The sequence below is a fragment of the Phalaenopsis equestris genome, unplaced genomic scaffold, assembly GCF_001263595.1.
Source record: "Phalaenopsis equestris unplaced genomic scaffold, ASM126359v1 Scaffold218874, whole genome shotgun sequence".
Classification (NCBI taxonomy): Eukaryota; Viridiplantae; Streptophyta; class Magnoliopsida; order Asparagales; family Orchidaceae; genus Phalaenopsis; species Phalaenopsis equestris.
Window position 1 is genome coordinate 90,443 of NW_018237286.1, and position 21,044 is coordinate 111,486.

General features: G+C 33.9%; 1 long non-coding RNA gene across 1 annotated transcript in view; it reads left to right on the plus strand.

Annotated features, from left to right (window-relative positions):
* Positions 1–19,903, plus strand: part of LOC110037343 — a 38,381-nt gene extending 18,478 nt beyond the window's left edge. The window contains exon 3 of the long non-coding RNA XR_002295323.1: positions 19,544–19,903. This is a non-coding gene — a long non-coding RNA (uncharacterized LOC110037343). The remainder of the gene's footprint in view (positions 1–19,543) is intronic.
* The last annotated feature ends 1,141 nt before the right edge of the window (positions 19,904–21,044 follow it).

Genomic DNA, 21,044 nt, shown 5'->3' on the forward strand with positions numbered 1-21,044 from the left:
AGATGAGCTTACCCCAACTTACATTCTGTCATTTGAAGCGAGATCTAAACATGAATTGGTTAAGTGATTGGCTAGCCGGAATCTTTGTAACAATCGTGTCTTTTGTGGAAGGATCAAGTGAAACATCCTTGATATGATAGGAGATAAATTTCTGAATAAGGTCCAAGTGGAACTAACCTAGAATTCAAAAATCTTTTGATGAGAGAAGGTAGGTGTGTTTTGGAGAGAAGTAATTTGACCATCCACCAATCAGTTATCTAACTAGAAATTTAATTCTCCTTCGCCCACTTCCCACATGTAAAATTCGTCAATTTGGGATTTGATTTTCAGTAGCTGTTTCCAAAGTTTGGAGTCACCAGCTTTCTGTTGGAGTGTAGCTAGGTGAGAGTTTTTGTAGTATTTTCCCCACATAAATATAGCCCAAAGGGAATCTTGTGCTCTGAATTTGATCCACAATTTACAATAGAAAAATGGACTCATTAGTTGGAAAATTCTGAACTTCAAGCCACCAGCATCAATAGTTTTGCATAGTTTAGTCCAATTGGCCCAATGCATATGTTTTTGTTGTCCTTCCCAAAGAAATTTGTTCAAATTAGCTTTTTGTGTGCTTTTCTTTATTTTCACCATTTGAAGAGTGTATATGGGAAAAGAGGGTTGGATACTTTTAAGAATGGTGATTCTTCCCCATTAGACAAGAAAGAGCTAGTCCAAGCATTAATTTGTGCAGTTACCTTATTGACTACCTCATCATACTGTGTTTATTTTCTTTTCCATTTAAGAAGTTGTATTCCTAGGTATTGAAGTGGAAGCTTAGTCTAGTTAGAACCAGTGTAGTGTTTGATCCACCTTTTAGTAGTATTACTCATTTTGCTATTGCATAGGATTTATTTCTCCTTGTTAAAGTCCATACTAGCCATTTCTTAGAAATGATTGATTGTACAACAACAACAACAAAGCCTTAATCTCACTACGTGTGGTTGGCTACATGAATCCTTTTTCTCCATTTTGTCCTATTTAGTGACATGTTTTCATTTAGTTCTAGTAAATTAAGATCATTTTTAATACAATAAGCCCAAGTCTTCTTAGGTCTACCTCTGCCTTTCTTAAATTATTTATTGTCTTCATGGTTTTTTTTTTTTTCATAGCTTGCCTAATGTGATTGGTCAAGGTTATGACATCATCAGCATGGGCCAAATGGCTCACCACCCAATTAGATTTATGTTGGTATCTGATGTCATGGCTTTTTCAAAGCAGGGTGACCTTCTTTCCCTTACCATCTTCACCATTAATTAAAATATTGTAGTGGGTATTTTAGAGCCACCTTTCAATAAAAGTACAAAAGTCCACATTGAATCCCCAAGCTGCCAAAACTTGAAGAAAAAAAATTGAGTCTTAAACTACTTAAATTAAAATATTTTAAATGCTATGGATGTAATCTACATCAAAGCGATGGTGATATTGATGGGGATGTTAGTAGTGGAATTCAAGTTGGTTGGTTAAAGTTGAGGAATGCAATGGGCCTGTTGGGTGATAGAAAAGCATCACTTAGACTGAAAGGAAAATTTTATAAGATGGTATAATGTTCTATGGCACTAAGTGTTGGCCTTTAAAATAGAAACATAAAACAAAGTTAAAGTGTTGCTGAGATGAGAATGCATAAGTGGACGAGTGGCTTGACACTTAGAGTCAAAATTGGAAATGGATATATCCTTGATAGGATTGGTGAAGCTCCAGAGGAGGAAAAGATTAGAGGTTGTCTTCTTAGTTTGTATAATCACATTAAACGTCGATCATCTGATGATTTTATTAGGAGAGTAGCTGTTTTAAATTTGACTAATTTTAAGAAAGATAGAGGTTGACCTAAAACGTTTTGGGCATATTGTATTAAAAAAATCATCTTAACCTATTAGATTTAAATGAAAATATTACACTTAATTGAACACAATGGAAAATAAATATTTATGTAGCCGAACCCCCATATTGGGATAAAGTCTTGTTGTTGTTTATGTTGTAGCATGTTGGCTGAACAAGAGGGTTGGTTTAGGTTTAAAATTATGGTTAGGGTTATAGGTGAAGGTTGTAATTATAATTTTTTGTGGTTGTATGAAGTTAAGTTGTGTGGACGTTTAGAAGTGAAAATAAAAATAAATCGATTGCGAGCACTTGGACACACCTTTACATATTTCTTCTCTGTGGTATGACTTCCATGCTAAGCCCTTGGACATTTCTTTGCATGCTTCTTCATGGCACTTTGCATGCTTCTTCATGTCTGTGGTATGACTTCCATGCTAAGCCCTTGGACATTTCTTTGCATGCTTCTTCATGGCAGCAAATGGTGTCACTTTTCTCTTAATTAAAGTGCTGATTGATAAAGGTGGGTTTGTCCAAAGTTTGAATTTAGTTAGCGTTAGGTCACTGCTCCGGGGTGTCATGATAATTTTTTATAGAGGTATTAACTTAGGTATTGTGGAGGTTTTTGAGTGGGAAATAAAACATAAATCTCTAGAGATCTAGGGTTTGTCAAGCTTTGAATAGCATTTTAGGGTTCATAAGTGTTTAAGGATCAAATGTTTGAGATAGAATAAGATTTATGAAAGAAATTTAGAGATTTATTAGGTTGTTAAGTTAGGTTATGTGGAGGTTTAGAAGTGAAAACAAAAATAAATCGATTGTGAGCACTTGGACACACCTTTACATATTTCTTCTCCGTGGTATGACTTCCATGCTAAGCCCTTGGACATTTCTTTGCATGCTTCTTCATGCCAGCAAATGGTGTCACTTTTTTCTTAATTAAAGTGCTGACTGATAAAGGTGGGTTTGTTCAAAGTTAGAATTTAGTTAGCGTTAAATCACTGATGGGGGGTGTAATGATAATTTTTTATAGAGGTATTAACTTAGGTATTGTGGAGGTTTTTGAGTGGGAAATAAAACATAAATCTCTAGAGATCGATTGCAAGCACTTAGACACACCTTTACATATTTCGTCTCTGTGGTATGACTTCCATGCTAAGCCCTTGGACATTTCTTTGCATGCTTCTTCATGCCAGCAAATGGTGTCACTTTTTTCTTAATTAAAGTGCTGACTGATAAAGGTGGGTTTGTTCAAAGTTAGAATTTAGTTAGCGTTAAATCACTGATGGGGGGTGTAATGATAATTTTTTATAGAGGTATTAACTTAGGTATTGTGGAGGTTTTTGAGTGGGAAATAAAACATAAATCTCTAGAGATCTAGGGTTTGTCAAGCTTTGATATAAAATGACAATAGCATTTTAGGGTTCATAAGTGTTTAAGGATCAAATGTTTGAGATAGAATAAGATTTATGAAAGAAATTTAGAGATTTATTAGGTTAGGTTGTGTGGAGGTTTAGAAGAGAAAATTAAAATAAATCCATTATGAGGACACACCTTGTGAGCCCTTGCACACACCTTTACATAATTCTTATCGAAGCCTTGACTTCCTTTGCGAGCTATTGGTCACATCTTTGCATGGTTTTTCATGGCGGAACATGGTGTCAATTTTGTCTTAATTAATGTCTTGACTGATGAAGAGGGATTGGTATAGAGTTAGAATTAAGTTAAGTTTAGGTTAGGGATAGAGGAAGTAATGATAATATTTGATAGAGATATTAACTTAGTTATGTGGAGGTTTATGTGTGGAAATAAAAATAGAACTCTAACGATTTAGGGTTTGTTAGGCTCTGATATCAAATTGGCACCACACCATTCTAGGATTCCTTAAGTGCTTAAGGATCAAAAGTTTGACATAGAATAAGGTTTATAAAAGAAATTTGGGGATAAATGTTGTTTGGGATATAAAACATGAAGAATGTGAAGTCGTCGCAAGGTACACGGAGTAGGGACATCATTAATAGTCGCAATCCAGAGTTAACACAACAATAAAGTTGCCTGATTACATTGTCCTGTCCAATTGCAGTAATTGGCAGTGGTCTTGAATATTAATTTAGCGTCCAAGGTCAATGCATCCTCAAAAAGAAGAACGTCATCGACATAGAGGAGATGAGAGCTTTTGTGGCATTGCTTGGTGAATCCCAATTATTCCCACTCTTTGCATTAAAGCTAGAGAAAGTAATAGTTGCAATCCAGAGTCAGCACAGCAATAAATTTGCCTGATTACATTGTCCTGTCCAATTGCAGTAACTGACAGTCATCTTGAATATTAATTTAGCGACCAAGGTCAATGCATCCTCAAAAAGAAGAACGTCATCGACATAGAGGAGATGAGAGCTTTTGTGGCATTGCTTGGTGAATCCCAATTATTCCCACTCTTTGCATTAAAGCTAGAGAAAGTAATAGTTGCAATCCAGAGTCAGCACAGCAATAAATTTGCCTGATTACATTGTCCTGTCCAATTGCAGTAACTGACAGTCATCTTGAATATTAATTTAGCGACCAAGGTCAATGCATCCTCAAAAAGAAGAACGTCATCGACATAGAGGAGATGAGAGCTTTTGTGGCATTGCTTGGTAAATCCCAATTATTGCCACTCTTTGCATTAAAGCTAGAGAAAGTAATTCCAAGCATAAAGAGTCAGCACAGCAATAAATTTGCCTGATTACATTGTCCTGTCCAATTGCAGTAACTGACAGTCATCTTGAATATTAATTTAGCGACCAAGGTCAATGCATCCTCAAAAAGAAGAACGTCATCGACATAGAGGAGATGAGAGCTTTTGTGGCATTGCTTGGTAAATCCCAATTATTGCCACTCTTTGCATTAAAGCTAGAGAAAGTAATAGTTGCAATCCAGAGTCAGCACAGCAATAAATTTGCCTGATTACATTGTCCTGTCCAATTGCAGTAATTGGCAGTGGTCTTGAATATTAATTTAGCGTCCAAGGTCAATGCATCCTCAAAAAGAAGAACGTCATCGACATAGAGGAGATGAGAGCTTTTGTGGCATTGCTTGGTGAATCCCAATTATTCCCACTCTTTGCATTAAAGCTAGAGAAAGTAATAGTTGCAATCCAGAGTCAGCACAGCAATAAATTTGCCTGATTACATTGTCCTGTCCAATTGCAGTAACTGACAGTCATCTTGAATATTAATTTAGCGACCAAGGTCAATGCATCCTCAAAAAGAAGAACGTCATCGACATAGAGGAGATGAGAGCTTTTGTGGCATTGCTTGGTAAATCCCAATTATTGCCACTCTTTGCATTAAAGCTAGAGAAAGTAATTCCAAGCATAAAATGAAAAGGTATGGTGTAAGGGGGCACCTTTGGCGAAAACTACACTCTGCCTATATCGAGTTTGATCAAAGGTCGTTAACCATAGCAACAAATTTAGATAACACCCATTTAATGAATCTAAGCATGAAATCCCATTCTCTCCATAACCTGCTTCAAAGACGCCCAACTAATACGGTCATAGGTTTTAGGTTTGCTTCATATCAATTTTAAGGGCCATAAAACCTTAGGTGGCATTAAAGCTAGAGAAAGTAATTCCAAGCATAAAATGAAAAGGTATGGTGTAAGGGGGCACCTTTGGCGAAAACCACACTCTGCCTGTATAGAGTTTGATCAAAGGCCATTGACCATAGCAACAAATTTAGATAACACCCATCTAATGAATCTAACCATGAAATCCCATTCTCTCCATAACTTGCTTCAAAGGCACCCAACTAATACGGTCATAGGTTTGCTTTATATCAATTTTAAGGGCCATAAAACCCGAGGTGGCATTGGAATGCTTGAAGTTGTTCAAAACTTCTTCACCGAGCAAGTAATGATTCGAGATAGATATAGTATGGACAAAAGGCACTTGCTCCTCCAAAATAATAAGAGGCAGAATGAATTTGAGTCCGTTCTTGAGAATCATAAATTTGATTTTATATATATTCTGACAGAGACGAATCGATCAAGGAGCCTTTGATCCCAACATTTTAGGAATCTATACAAAAAGAGTTTCTTTCCAGTGATCCGACATAAACTCAAAGATTAAGAACTTTTGGATAGCCCTAATGAGTTCACCATTAGCAATTTTTTGACTTAGTAATCCCATCACTTTCTGGCGACCAGTTTAGCCACATGGAGTGGATTGCAACCCACATATATTCTCCTGTCACCTCAGCCATGAGCATCTCATTGAATGGCATAATATTAAATAGAAAAACATTTAGGATAAGCTAATTCAAGAAACTAGGCAACGTACAGCTCCATTTGGAATTAAAAAACTAATCAAACACCTTTAACTTTTAGGCTTCTCACTTTTTCCCATCCTCATTTCATTTGAAGGATGTCCGCTTCCTCACCATAGTCCAATTTTTTTCATATCTTTTTCACAATACTCTGAGTCTCGGGAAAGGAGGTCCACATGTCCTCAAACTTGATCCATCTGTTGTTGGTAAACATGTCTTGATCATTACGATATAAATCAATAGAAAAATAAGTCCTTTTAAGTCCAAATAATACCAAAGTTCAAACAATTTGTTGTATGAAGCAAATCGGCATGTGTTTGGCTGATATCTCAACAACCTAGCATAACACAAGAATCTCACTTGGAAGTGTTAAAAAGGCAGGGAAATTGAAGAGAAATCAAGATTCACTCAAGGAATAAGATAGTGATATTTATTAAATGCTTTCTCTCTACCTTTTCTTTAAATAGTGGAGATATTATGAAGTTTCAGAGTTCCTTTATTTGCCATGTTGATCCTGGAAAATGTAGTTGTGTAAAAATTATATAGTTAACTCCGCTATGCAACAGTGCCAAAAGCTTGATATAATATTTTATGAATTAGAAATTTAAACAATTAATATTGAGATTCTACGCAAGTATACGTATCATTATTAAGTAATAAGGGACTTTCTATTTAAGCCCCAAATATCGATCCCACGGGGAATGTTTAAATTTGAAATGATAAATTTACTAAGAAATTCACAGAAAGTCAAAACGAAATTACTGTCACTAATTTCAAATGTTGAAATATTAATAAAACTAAATTACTTAATTATTAGCAAAACTGAAATGCAAAGTTTAAACAGTAACTACTAAACTACTAAACTATGTTTATTTAATGAAAATTTCTTATGTAAAATAACATATTTTCCACTACAATGAGGTTCTGGTGAAATGAGATAAGATAAATGGCTATAATATATATTGTGTCAAATAGGAGTAGTTTTAATTTTCTACCCTGATATAATGTTATAGAAAATCATTGGCTAATCCAAGGGTTTAATCCATAAATTCGTGGTTAGGCTAGGAGGATACTGGTTCCCACTTCCTTTCACCTGAGGCTAACTCTCGCTTTAGTTTTTAAACACTAAGATCGAATTGGAGATTTTAGTCTGTCACTCGAAAGATTCTCCAATTCTACACCAAACAAAGTATATTTTCCTATTTATTTGCACTTAATTTCATGAACAAATTTCTCCTTCATGAAATCAAATCTGATCATCACTCTGTTGTAGAACGCATACTCCATTTCCCAGATATCGGATCATATGTATGTTTCACAACATATTTTAACAATTCAGTTGATCAGATTGAAAAGTGAATTAAGTTCGGAGTTGAAAAATCATCACAATTTATTTTATATTTTCATATTGACACATCCATATTATTTATTCATTTCATCACATCTCAGAGTAGAGAGAAAGATAAAGGAAACTACTCAGACTTCATGAGAAAGATACAATAACTTGAATTTTTGTAGGATCCACTTCCACGTCATTTTAAAAAATTTTATGCCCAAGTACAATTACTCCTGCAACCATAAATTGACATTATAAATTGACATTTTTTGCAACCATAAATTGACATTTTTCCAAATTTAGTACTAGGTTAATTTTTTACATACTCCGATGTCTTTTTTAAAGTATTTAAACATAATTCAAACGAAGTTTTAAATATCGAAAAATCATCTATAAACACTTCCATTCCATGGTCAATGAAATTGCTAAAAATTGACATCATACATCTTTGAAATATTGCAGGTGCATTATATAGTCCAAAATACATTCGTCCAGCATTATATAGTCCAAAATACATTCTATGAAAAGCAAATGTTTCATATGAGTTTGTAAATGTTGTTTTCTCTTGATTCTTTGGAGCAATTGGAATTTAGTGATAACCGGTATGTCCATCTAAAAAGCAATAATATTTGTTCCTGGCCAATTTATCCAACATTTGGTCTAAAAAGGGTACCATAAATTGATATTTTTCAAAAATTTTATGCCCAAATACAGTTCTTCCTGCAACCATCAAATTTAGTACTAGGTTAAGTTTTTCACATACTTCGAGGTCTTTTTCTAAAGTATTTAAACATAATTCAAACGAGGTTTTAAATATCAAAAAATCATCCATAAACACTTTCATTTCATAATCAATGAAATTGCTAAAAATTGACATCATATATCTTTGAAATATTGCAGGTGCATTATATAGTCCAAAAGACATTCTATGAAAAACAAATGTGTCATATAGGTTTGTAAATGTTGTTTTCTCTTGATTCTTTGGAGCAATTAGAATTTTGTGATAACCGTTATATTCATCTAAAAAACAATAATATTTGTTCCTAGCCAATCTATCCAACATTTAGTCTAAAAAGGGTAAAGAAAAGTGATATTTTCGGGTGGCCATATTTAATTTTCTATAGTCAATGCAAATTTGCCAACCAGTAACTTGTCTTATTGGAATTAATTCATTTTTCTCATTTTCTTCAACAGTCACTCCTTTCTTCGAAACACAGTGAATTAGACTTACCCAAACATTATCTGAAATAGGATATATAAATCCAGCATCTAGCAATTTTTAAATTTCCTTTTTAGCAACTTCGTCATTATTGGGTTTAATCTCCTCTGAGGACCAGCTTTAGGTTCGTATTGTCATTTAATAGAATTCTATGCATACAAATAAAATGACTAATTTCTTTATTATGTGCTAAATTCCATCCAAAAGCCTTTTTATATCTTTTCAACATCTCTATTAATTTTTGTTCTTGAATTTCAGTTAACTCGGAAGATACAATAACAGACAATGTTGATGACTCTCCTAAAAATACATATTTTAAATGGGCAGGTAATATGTTCAGTTCAAGTTCAGGTGGTTTAATACTTGAAAGAATAAGATTTTTATTATCATTTTCCTACAAGTTTAAAATTTCAAATTTGCCGTGAATATAATCAAAATCTTCTTCTTTTATCTCATCCTCATTCTCAAAAAAATCTTCTTTCTTTAGTTTGTTTTCAAACTCATTCTCAAATTGCTCATTACTTAGATAATCAGCTACTTACATTCTGAAACATTCATTATCTTTTTCTATTATAGGATATTTCATAACTTTCGCAATATTAAATGTTACTTCTTGATCATTAACTCTCATTGTTAATTCTTTTTTTTGCACATCTATCACAGCTCTCCTTATTGCAAGAAATGATCTCCCCAAAATAATATGAATCTCTTTATCTTCCTCCACATCCAATACTATAATTTTTCCATAAAACTTTTCACCAATAGCACAAGTTATAGTAAAACTATCAAGATCTTTTAATTTTTCAGTAAGTTTTTTTTGTATAATAGCACTACACTATTCACTGAGTGCAACTGTTTCATGATCTGTAAACTTCTTTTTCTTGTTTAGTACATTTTTAAAAAATTTCACATAACTTGGCATTTGTTTTAAAGTTTCAACAAAAGAAATGTTTATCGTTAGCTTCTTAAGGATTCTAAAAATTTTTGTAAATTATTTATCTTTATTCTTTTGCTTCAGTCTTTGAGGAAACAGAGATAATGGTTTTTCTAAAAGATTTTGTGTTTGTTTATTTTCATTTTGGTCACTTCCAATTTCTTCCTTCTCTTCATCAACTTCAATTTCTCTTTGGATCCTTGTTTCAACTTCTTTTCCACTTCGTAATTGAATAGCTTTAATTTGCTCCTTATTTTGATCTTTTGGATTAATTTTCACAGTACTCGGAAGAATTTTTGAAGGTCTGTTACTAAGTGCAGTAGCAATATGCCCTAATTGATTTTTGATATTTCTAATAGCAGTCTCTTGATTCTGTATTTGATTTCTCATGTTTAACATTACTTCTTCCACCGTCAACTTCTTTTCCTTAACTTGTGGGTTAGGGTTAGAGTTTAGGGTTAGAATTAAATCCATGATGAAAATAAGGTCGATAATTAGGATTTTCTTGGTTCAAATTTTTGGAGGGATTTACCGAAATGTCATAATTATTCCAACTAAAATTAGGGTGATTTTTTCATCCAAGGTTATAAAAGTTAGAATAAGGATTGTTATTTCGACTATTTATAACATTTAAAGTTTTATAAGATGATTGAATATCAATGATCTGTCCTAGTGAATTTTTCTCTAATACTAATTTTTCTCTAATGTGAATTTTTCTCTAATACTGGGGGTATTTGAGAATAGTTCACTCCTATTTGATCAATCTTTTTCGAAATAGTAGCTATTTGTGATGCTAAAATATACATTGCATAAGAATCATGAGTACTAGCTACTCTCTTAGAATTTACCCTTTCAGAGGTCTATTAAAAATTGTCAGTAGTCATTTCTTCAATTAAAGAATATGCTTCATCAAAAGGTTTTGACAGTGGCGATCCACCCGCAGCAGCATTTATAATAGATCTAAGTGATTCTACTAATCCATTGTAAAATATTTGAATTGTTAACCAATCTGGTAAAGCATGGTGTGGACATTTTCTAAGATCTTTAAATCTTTCCTAAACTTCAAATATTGATTCCCCTTTAAACTGACAAAAAAATGTAATATCATTTCTAAGCTTAGCGGTTTTCGAGGGTGGAAAATATTTAGCCAAGAATTTTTGTGATAGTTCTCTTCAAGTTCTAATAGATTCAGGTGCTAATAAATTTAACCAAGATTTGACTTTATTCCTTAATGAAAAAGGAAAAATTCTAAGCCTAACAACATCATTAGACACTCCGTCATATTTAAAATTAGCATAAATTTCAAAAAAACTAGCAAGATCTAAGTTAGGATCTTCAGTAAGTGTTTCTCCAAACTAATTATTTTGTATCATTTGAACAATAGCTAGTTTAAGCTCAAATAAATTAACAGCAACATCAGGATTTTGATGTTCCTAAGCTTACCAGTTTCGAGAGTAAAAATTATTTAGCAAAGAATTTTTGTGATAGTTCTCCCAAAGTTCTGATAGATCCAGGTGCTAATGAATTTAACCTTTTAATTTTTTTTGTTGTTTTCGAATTTAGTACTTTCTAATTCTGAATCATAAGGTATTAAATCTTCAGATCCAATATTTCGCATAAACAAATATAATAAAAAAATAAAAATTTCTTAAAAATACTCTTAATTAAAAATATATTTCTTTTTGGATTTTTGATTTTTTTATTTTTTTATTTTTTAAATTTTCTATATAATTATCTCTAAATTTCCTAATTTACCAAATTTATTTAATTAACCGTTACCTTCCCCGACAACGGTGCCAAAAACTTGATCAGGCGCCAAAAACTTGATTCTGAAAAATATAGTTGTGTAAAAATTATATAGTTGACTCCGCTATGCAACGACGTCAAAAGCTTGATGTAATATTTTATTAATTAGAAATTTAAGCAATCAATATTGGAAGTCAAACTTTTCTAATAGTACACTCTAATTTTGAATCATAAGATACTAGACCTTCAGATCTAATATTTCGCTTAAACAAATATAATAAACAAATAAAAATTTCTTAAAAATACTCTTAAATAAAAATATATTTCTTTTTTGGATTTTTGTTTTTTTAATTTTTTAAATTTTTTTAATTTTCTAAATAATTATCTCTAAATTTTTTAATTTGCCAAATCTATTTAATTTACTCTTACCTTCCCCGACAAGGGCGCCAAAAACTTAATCCTGAAGAATAAAATTGTGTAAAAATTATATAGTTGACTCTGATATGCAACGACGTCAAAAGTTTGATGTAATATTTTATGAATTAGAAATTTAAACAATTAATATTGAGATTCTACGCAAGCATACATATCATTATCAAGTAATAAAAGACTTTCTATTTAAGCCCCAAATATCGATCCCACACGGAAGATTTAAATTTGTGAAATTCACAGAAAGTCAAAACGAAATTACTGTCACTAATTCCGAATGTTGAAATATTAACAAAACTAAATTACTTAACTATTCTATTAGCAATGATTAGCAAAACAGAAATGCAAAGTTTAAAAAGTAACTATTAACTACTAAACAATATTTATGTAATGAAGATTTCTTATGTGAAAAAGTATATTTCCCACTACAATGAGGTTTTAATGAAATGATATAATATAAATGGTTATAATATGTATTGTGCCAAATAGAAGCAGTTTTAATTCTCTATCCTGATACAATGTTATAGAAAATCATTGGCTAATCCAAGATTTAGTTCCTAAATCCGTGGCTAGGCTAGGAGGATAATAACACCCCTCCAGAGCTCCCACTTCCTTTCACCTGAAAGCTAACTCTCGCTTCAGTTTTTAAACACGAAGACTGAATTGGAGATTTTAGTCTGTCACGCTAAAGATTCTCCAATTCTACACCAAACAAAGTATATTTTCTTATTTATTTGCACTTGATTCCATGAATGAAATTCTCCTTCATGGAATCAGATGTGATCCTCACTTTGTTGTAGACTCGTACTCCATTTCCCGGATCATATGTTTGACAACATATTTTAACAATTCAATTGGCTAGATCGAAAAGTAAATTAAGTTCGTAGTTGAAAAATCATCACAATTTATTTTATATTCTAATATTGGCACATCCATATTATCTCTTTATTTCACCATATCTCAGAATAGTGAGAAAGATAAAGGAAACTTCTCAGACTTCATGAGAAAGATACAACAAAACACAAATTTCATATATAAAAGAAAGTTCATACAACACTAATAAACAAACAACACTTATCTAAAACTCTTTCTCAAAGCAAATTCCTTGTAGCCTCTTCTAGAAAATGAAGGAAGAAGAAATCTGTCACTTTTCTCCTTCTCCAACACTCGTAGAGAAAGATTTACACTTAATCTCCCCACAAAAACTCTAAATTTTAAGAACATTGAACTTTAAAATGGTTGTAGAATGAAGATGAGAGGTGTATGGTGTGTAGGAAGTTGAATTGGGATTATGAGATGTCAGGAAGAGTCTCCTTTTTGATCAATTTTGGCCCCAAATAAGAAGCCTAGAGTTGGTTCTCCAATAGATGCCTCCAAAAACTCTCAAAAAGTGTTCAAATTCGTCGAATTTTCTAGAGCAAGGGCTGAACCGACATTGGTGTCGTCGGCGCCAGTGTTCATTTAATTATTGCACTGCTCTATGTCAAACGACGTCGTTGACATTGCTTTTGGTGCCGACGGCGCTGAGTGTTTCTAAAAAATGTAATTTTGACTCCAAATTCCATCATTTTTGCCTCCTTTATGCTTTACGTCCTAAAAATTAACAACCTTCAAGAAAACATAAAAATACCTTCCATTAAAGTGCAATATCACAAAAAATGAGTATAAAATATGGGTCTAAAAATGCATATATTTTTAGTGTACCACATTTTCATCTTTTTGGCTAGCACGCACGAGCATAATCATAAAAATTTGAAGGGTCAGCTTAAAATATGTCATAATTTTATTTCATTATCATTAATGGTGAAACAAGTCCCCTAGATTTGAGAAAGTCCTGAGTGTCTATGTATAATAATATTTATCATTTAATTCTTTTGCCATTATTCATATTAAAAAGGAACCTTTGTGCTTCCTATAGATTTTTTATAAATCTTCTATTTTAATATATTCTCCTATTTTGGTATGTAGACCACTTTAGGATGTGAATACATCACTTGGTGTTGTGTAAAACAATATGAAAAATAAAAATTCACACAATAAACTAATAAACAAACACAGTTGGGCTTACGTGGTTGTTGACCTCACTTTTTGTTGAGGTATAGTCTCTTTTTTAGAAGCCTAGAATCTAGCCATAGGACTTTTCTGTTGACTATCCCAGAGGACTAATCATGGAGCCTTTACCATTAGAAACTCCAAATGCTTCTTTGCTCATCTTGGAGTTTCATATGTTGGTTATAACCTCTAGCATTTAGCGGGTAGAACTAGCATTGGGGGAGCTCAAGAGAAGTCCTTATAGAACTGTCTGGTCTTAGGGTTAACCCTGGGTGGTGTAGTATTACACATACAGTTGAACCCCTCACTCTCACTCACAACCTCAACCCTAACCTACTCATGGTTAGCCTAATCCCCTACTCTTTTGGAAACTCATGTGGATGGTCCCCCAAACCCTTAGCCCTAGGCTAGGGTTTGGCTAAGACCAAGATATTGAGGATCCAAAATGGGATTTCTTTGGTCTCGTGACACCATAAGGGTATTTTTATGATTGCATTCCTATTGCCCCGTAGGCTAGAGTTTGGCTAAGACCAAGATATTGAGGATCCAAAATGAGATTTCTTAGGTCTCATAACACCATAAGGGTACTTTTATGATTAACATTTCTGTTGACCCTAATTCTACCCAAATACCTAATTTTGGCCTTTTAGCCCCAAACTTTTCCAAAATTACCAAATTACCCCTAAAACCTTAAATTTCCCAAATCTGCCCAAATTACTTAATTTACCCTAAAAATTGTGCCAAACCACTTTGAACCACTCAAATTATCCAAAACATCCCAAAATTTTTCAAAATTCCCAAAATACCTCTAACTTCACCAAAATTACCAAAATGTCATTGGTGGCCCAAATTTTCCCAAAACCTCCCAGATCATTTCAAACACTCCCAAAACCAATCTTGATCACTCATGAAGTCCAATTTGACCAATTTGACCAAAATCTTAATTTTGCCCTTTAATTCCCAATTTCCCTAAATCCATCCAAATTTTCACCAAATTGCTTTCAAACTTCCCAATTTCAAACCTAAACTAAATTTCATCATGTCTAAACCCAATTGAAATAAAATTCTAGCCCAATTAAATCCAATTTCGAACTTAAATTCCAAGCCCAATTCAAAATCCGCAATTTGACCCAATGCTCAAGGATTTGAATCTTCTCTAAGATATTTAAATCCTTGTGAGCAACTGAGAATATTTATTTTCGCCACATGGATCATCGCACTTGTGTAAGTCTGAGGTCTAGCTAGGGCAATGACGATAACACTAATGTGTGCTAAAACGACGGATGCGATATAGAATTTTAGAATGATATCTCCTAGCTCAAGGACCTTTAATAAGAGGGAAGGATTAGGACTGATGATGCTATTTGACTACTCTTGAGAAGATGATTGCTTCCGATACTCTTATGTTGTTTAAAGTTCTAGCTTTCCACCTAGGCTTGTCAAGCGGCCCGCAGTTATTCACATTTGTTGCACTTTCCAACTAAGCTTGCTACGGGGATCGTGGTTCATAAACACATCTTCCGTCCAGCCAACGTCGCCAACTGACCTAACTCGAGAACCGTCGAACTTCTAGACCTAAGATTTTGCTCAATACTCAACCAAATCACATGGGGTTTGTTCCTATAGCTTTATCTAGTCAAGGCGAACCTATCTATATGATTATAATCGTATGAAGTATAAGTTCACTTAACAATTAATGAAACCGAGGGAAAAATTAGGATTAGTGGATTATACCTTTCCCAAGAGGTGAGACCTCGATTGGGTGCTTGTGAAAGTTTCCTTTTGGTTTAACGAACCTCCTCCAAAGTGTCTGTTCAAGCTGATATGGGGTATAGGTACGAGTTCAATCAGGGGGTGGTGCGGCTTTGGTCTAAAGGTAGGTTAGAGGGCTCGGGACAAGGAGATTTTGATGACAAACTTCCTCGTTTGATCTGAGGAAGCTTAAAGATGGTTTAATTTGAAGGTTTATGGAGTTTGGTTAAGGGACAGAAAAAGTCATAGTTTTTTAATTCAAGATCGAGCTCTGGCAGTGGGGGAAGAGGGTTGGATTGATCTTAGGGAGACTCAAGGAAGCTCTGTGAATAATTTAGAGGCCTCTCCGCAAGAAAATGATAGCAATCTCTACTTGACCGTGAATGGGGGAGTTTAAATAGAGGAGGAAGGGGAATTGGGCTGGCCAATCGATGCAAAAGGGAGCTTAGGTGGAGGGCTGAATGGTGCCAATGAACAATCAGGGCTAGCCACATAGAATGGGTTCAATGAGGTTCAAACCAAGGGGAAGGCTCTCTCGGTTTTGGGTGGCCAGTGGGTGCAAAAGGGAGCTTAGGTAGAGGGTTGAACGGTGCCAATGAACAATCAGGGCCACATAGGATGGGTTCAATGGGTTTCAAACCAAAGGAAAGGCTCTCTCAGTTTTAGGTTTTTCGGCCACTAGGTGAGCCGACCAGGCCAGGGGAGGTGGCTAGAGGGAGGTTTAATCAATTGAGCTCAAGCATGTGTCTCTTGGCCAAAAATGGGGATGAAATCCCCCAAATCATGAGACCATTGATCCATGGCACTTCTAGGGTGGGCTAAGAGCATCTAAGTTGGTTCTTAGGATCCAATTGGTAGCTGAGGTGGTCCAAGATGCGTTAAACCAAATGGCTCTAAATGGGTTCAAGGCTTCGGTTCAAAATACATGACTTGGCTTGAATTTAGGTTTAGGCTTGGCTAAAGCTTGGACTTGGGCCCAAATGAATGGTCATTTTGACATAGGACATTGTCACAAAGCCTTGAGAAGTCAATTGGATTGAAGATTGAGGGGCCATAAGGTTCAAATTGATGGAATTTAGATTTGGAGGCAAATTTGGGGGTTTTGGTTTGGATTGAGTTTGTGCTAGGTTTAAGGCTAGGCTAGGGTCAATTGAGAGTTCAATTTGTTGTGGAAAAATGTCACAGAGTTTAGAATCCAAAATTTTTTTACCAATATGAGTCTCAATCCAATTCTTTAATGTTATGAAAATCTCTGTCACCTCACTCATGTGCTTCATGGTGTACACCAAAAAATATCAAGAAAAGAAAAAATATCCTAGGCTATCAAATGGCGCCACTTTGTCAGGCCCACAAATTTTGTATGCTTACTTTAAAATAGCCTGTAGTGTAGATGACAATACCAAGGGTTGCTCATGTCGTCAAACACATAATATTCTCAAAAATCAAGTTTGTAGGTGCTTACACATTTGATTAATCTTTTTTTCACCAAAGCTTGAAGCAAAGCCTCTCCAACATGAGCTAGTTCCATATGCCACAATGTGATGACATCAACATAATCATCAACAACACTTGCAGTTTCAGTCACTGTACAACCCTGAAGATAGTAAAAATTGTGATGACGAATACTTTTCATCAAAATCAATCATTTCTTCAACAAATCCTAAAGTAAAGCCTCTCCAACGTGAGCTTGCCCCAAATGCCACAATGTATAACAACAACAACAACAAACAAACAACAAACCTTTATGCCACAATGTGATGACATCAACATAATCATCAACAACACTTGCAGTTTCAGTCAATGTACAACCTTGAAGATAGTAAAGATTGTGATGACAAATACTTTTCATGAAAATCAATCATTTCTTTAACAAATTCTGAAGTAAAGCCTCTCCTACGTGAGCTTGCCCCAAATGCCACAATGTATAACAGCAACAAAAACAAACAAACAACAAACCTCTATCCTACTAAGTGCGGTTGGCTACATGAATCACTTTTCTCCATTGCATCCTATTGAGTGTCATATTTTCATTTAATTCTAATAAATTAAGATCATTTTTAATACAATATACCCAAGTCATTCTAAGTCTACCTCTATTTTTTTAACATAAGTCGAATCTAAACATCTACTCTCCTAATTGGATCATCAGATGGTCAACGTTTAATGTGACAAAACTAGCTAAGATGACTTTCTCTAATTTCTTTTGCCATTGGAGCTACACCACCAACCCTATCAAAGATATATTCATTTCGCATTTCAACTCTAAGTGTAAAACCATTTATCCACCTAAGCATTCTTATCTCGACAACACTTAACTAAGGTTTATGCATCTCTTTTAAAGGCCAACATTCAACGTCATAAAGCATTGCAGGTCTCACCATCTTATAAAATTTTTCTTTCTATCTACTCTGTACTTTTCTATCAAGCAATAGGCCCGACGCTTCCTTTACTTCAACCAACCAATTCTAATTCAACTGATAACATTCTCATCTATATCAGCATCACTTTGAACAACAAAACCGAGATATCTAAAGTGTTAACTCCTTTTAATAATTTGATTACCCATAGTTACAACTCTATTACTAGAGCTTACTAGAGCTACTACTAGAGCTACTACTTCTAAAATTGCATTCCATGTATTCAGTTTTAGTTTTACTCAAACAAAGGCCTTTAGAATCCAATGTAATCCTCCAATAATTCATGTTTTTCCTGAGATTTCTCTCACGAGAAGGATATCATCAGCGAAAAGAAAACACCAAAGTTCATCCTTCTGTAAATGTCTAGTAAGAGCATCTATAACTAAAGTAAAAATATATGGTCTTAAAGCCAATCCCTGATGTAATCCAACTAAAATAGGAAAATATTTGGTCAATCCTCCTTTTGCTTGAACACAAGTAATAGCTCTAGTATACACATCTTTAATGACTCTCCAGGGCATTCATTGCTATGAATAACTTACTAAAGATTTAAAGAGCACAGCACATCCATCACCTCACCACCATATGACAATGTTTCCTTTGCTGAAAAATTTTGTAACCTCAATCTTGACGAAATGCGTAACCACATGATGAGTCAACGTCTTTTCAATCGTCGTGGTGGATGATGAAATACTCGACGAAATGCTATTATGTATGGCTCCATTAGATATTGTAGCATAACTCACACAAATGCCTTTGTGTTGCATTCACAACATCGCCGGAATCGCATCCACTCGTCGCCACAATCTTCGATTTGGCTCTAATACCAATTATTGTGCAAAACAATATAAAGAACAAATTCACATTAAAAATAAACAATGAAACATGGTGTGACTTACATGATTGGCACAAAACCACCTACATCCAGTGGGAGAAGTTATTTTACTATCAATCGGTGTGGAGAAAAGAAAAAAATGTCGAATTAGTGTTAAAACTCAACACTCATAAATCTTCTATATTCTCTCACATAAATAAAAGAAATTTAGGGTATTCAAATTTGGAATATTTCAAACATAGGAACGGTTATATATTTAGATCTCCTCATGTTAAGTTTTACAATAAAGAAAAGACCATATAATTAAGTCTCTCAAAATTAGATTATCTAATATTAATCTTCCGAGCATACACAGTTCTTAATTTACAACCACTAGATTTCAATACTTCCATAACACTTGGGCCATAGTAGGTTTAGAGTGATAGGGGAGTTGGATTTTCCATTATCCTTCTAAGGTGTGATATTTTAAGTAAATAAGCAATCCGTCAAGTGATTTTTACTTAAATCCGTATAAATTGCTGCTACTTAGACTGAATTTCATACTTTACAAATTGCTTCTTCTTGCGTTTATATTTTCTGGAATATGTCTAACCAGTTTCTGTTTTTTTGCTGCAAAAGAATCTCATAAATTTAACTAAAATCTATTTGTTGCTGGCTTCCAATTCTAGATTCCAGCATGTCCAAATTTCGCAAGAAGCAACTCCAAATCAAGTGCTGAAACACCTTCATTGAGCTCTTCATGTAAAAGGAATAAAACAAGGCAAATTAATGTATAGAAGTCCGAACAAACCGATGAGTTTTTTGTCCCTTAAGAGAATACTAGCTGGTCAAGTTTTTATTCGATGGGTTTTGTTTCTAGCAAATGAACCTTTTTGAAAGCACCTGAAAGACTGTTATTCACAAATCTAATAACTAGATGATATTTTTGAACTATAGAACAGATGCATTTACATGTACCATGATCTAACCAATGAGAATTTGATGAAAATGAAAAAATATATGTTGGAGTTTTATCATAGATTTTGATATTTGAGTCAGGATTTGAAAAAATTGATTAATGAGGATGATAGATTTGTAAAGAGCAATATTAATGGTGCTATGTATTTTTGTGGCAAGTTGTTAGGCACATTTTCTCCCTCTACTTTTTTTTTTTTTTTTAATTCAAGCTTTTTGTTCAAATATACTTTGTTGGGAGTGAAAGGCACATCAATGTCTTCACCTTTCAACCTTTATCTGTGTCATAGTTTTTGGATCATACGCAACATGGCGTCACAGAATTTATTCACATTTGATAGCATTCATTAGTAGTTTCTAGATACATTAATTCTCTTTGATTTAAAATTGTGAGATAGAATGCATTTGCATTTCCACTATTTCTTTCAAATTCAGCATAGCTTTACGGCCCATTTATAATCATTCTTCTATTTGGGTCTTTTTCAACTCTATGTTTCTCACTTGCATACGATCATAATAGAATGAATATCATTTTTACTAAGATGATCATTGTTCATGAGTATACTTTTATGACAGTCGGAAGTTGGACATATACGATTTCAAAGTTGTATCTCTTTGGTTAATAAGATACAAAAGGTTTATCGATCCCAGGGGGTACAGATCCATAATAGACATCTAGAGATTATTGTGCGTCAAGTAACATCAAGAGTTTTGGTTTCCGAAGATGGAATGTCTAATGTTTTTTTAACCTGGGGAATTTATTGGATTGTTGCGAGCAGAACGAGCAGGGCGCGTTTTGGCCGAATCAATCTGTTATCGGGCAATCTTATTGGGAATAACGAAGTCATCTCTGAATACTCAAAGTTTCATATCCGAAGCAAGTTTTCAAGAAACTGCTCGAGTTTTAGCAAAAGCTGCTCTACGAGGTCGTATTGATTGGTTGAAAGGCCTGAAAGAAAACGTTGTTCTGGGGGGGATTATACCGGTTGGTACCGCGAAAGAAAAAGTTGTTCTGGGGGGGATTATACCTGTTGGTACCGGATTCAATAAATTAGTACATCGTTCAAAGCAAGACAAAAACATTCATTTGAAAATCAAAAGGAATTAAAAAAACCTATATATTGCTTTTTAGGCTCAACTTTCCTAAAAAAAAAATCATATCATACCTTAGAAAAACTATGTATTTCGTTTTATCATAGGCTTATTGTTTTAAGA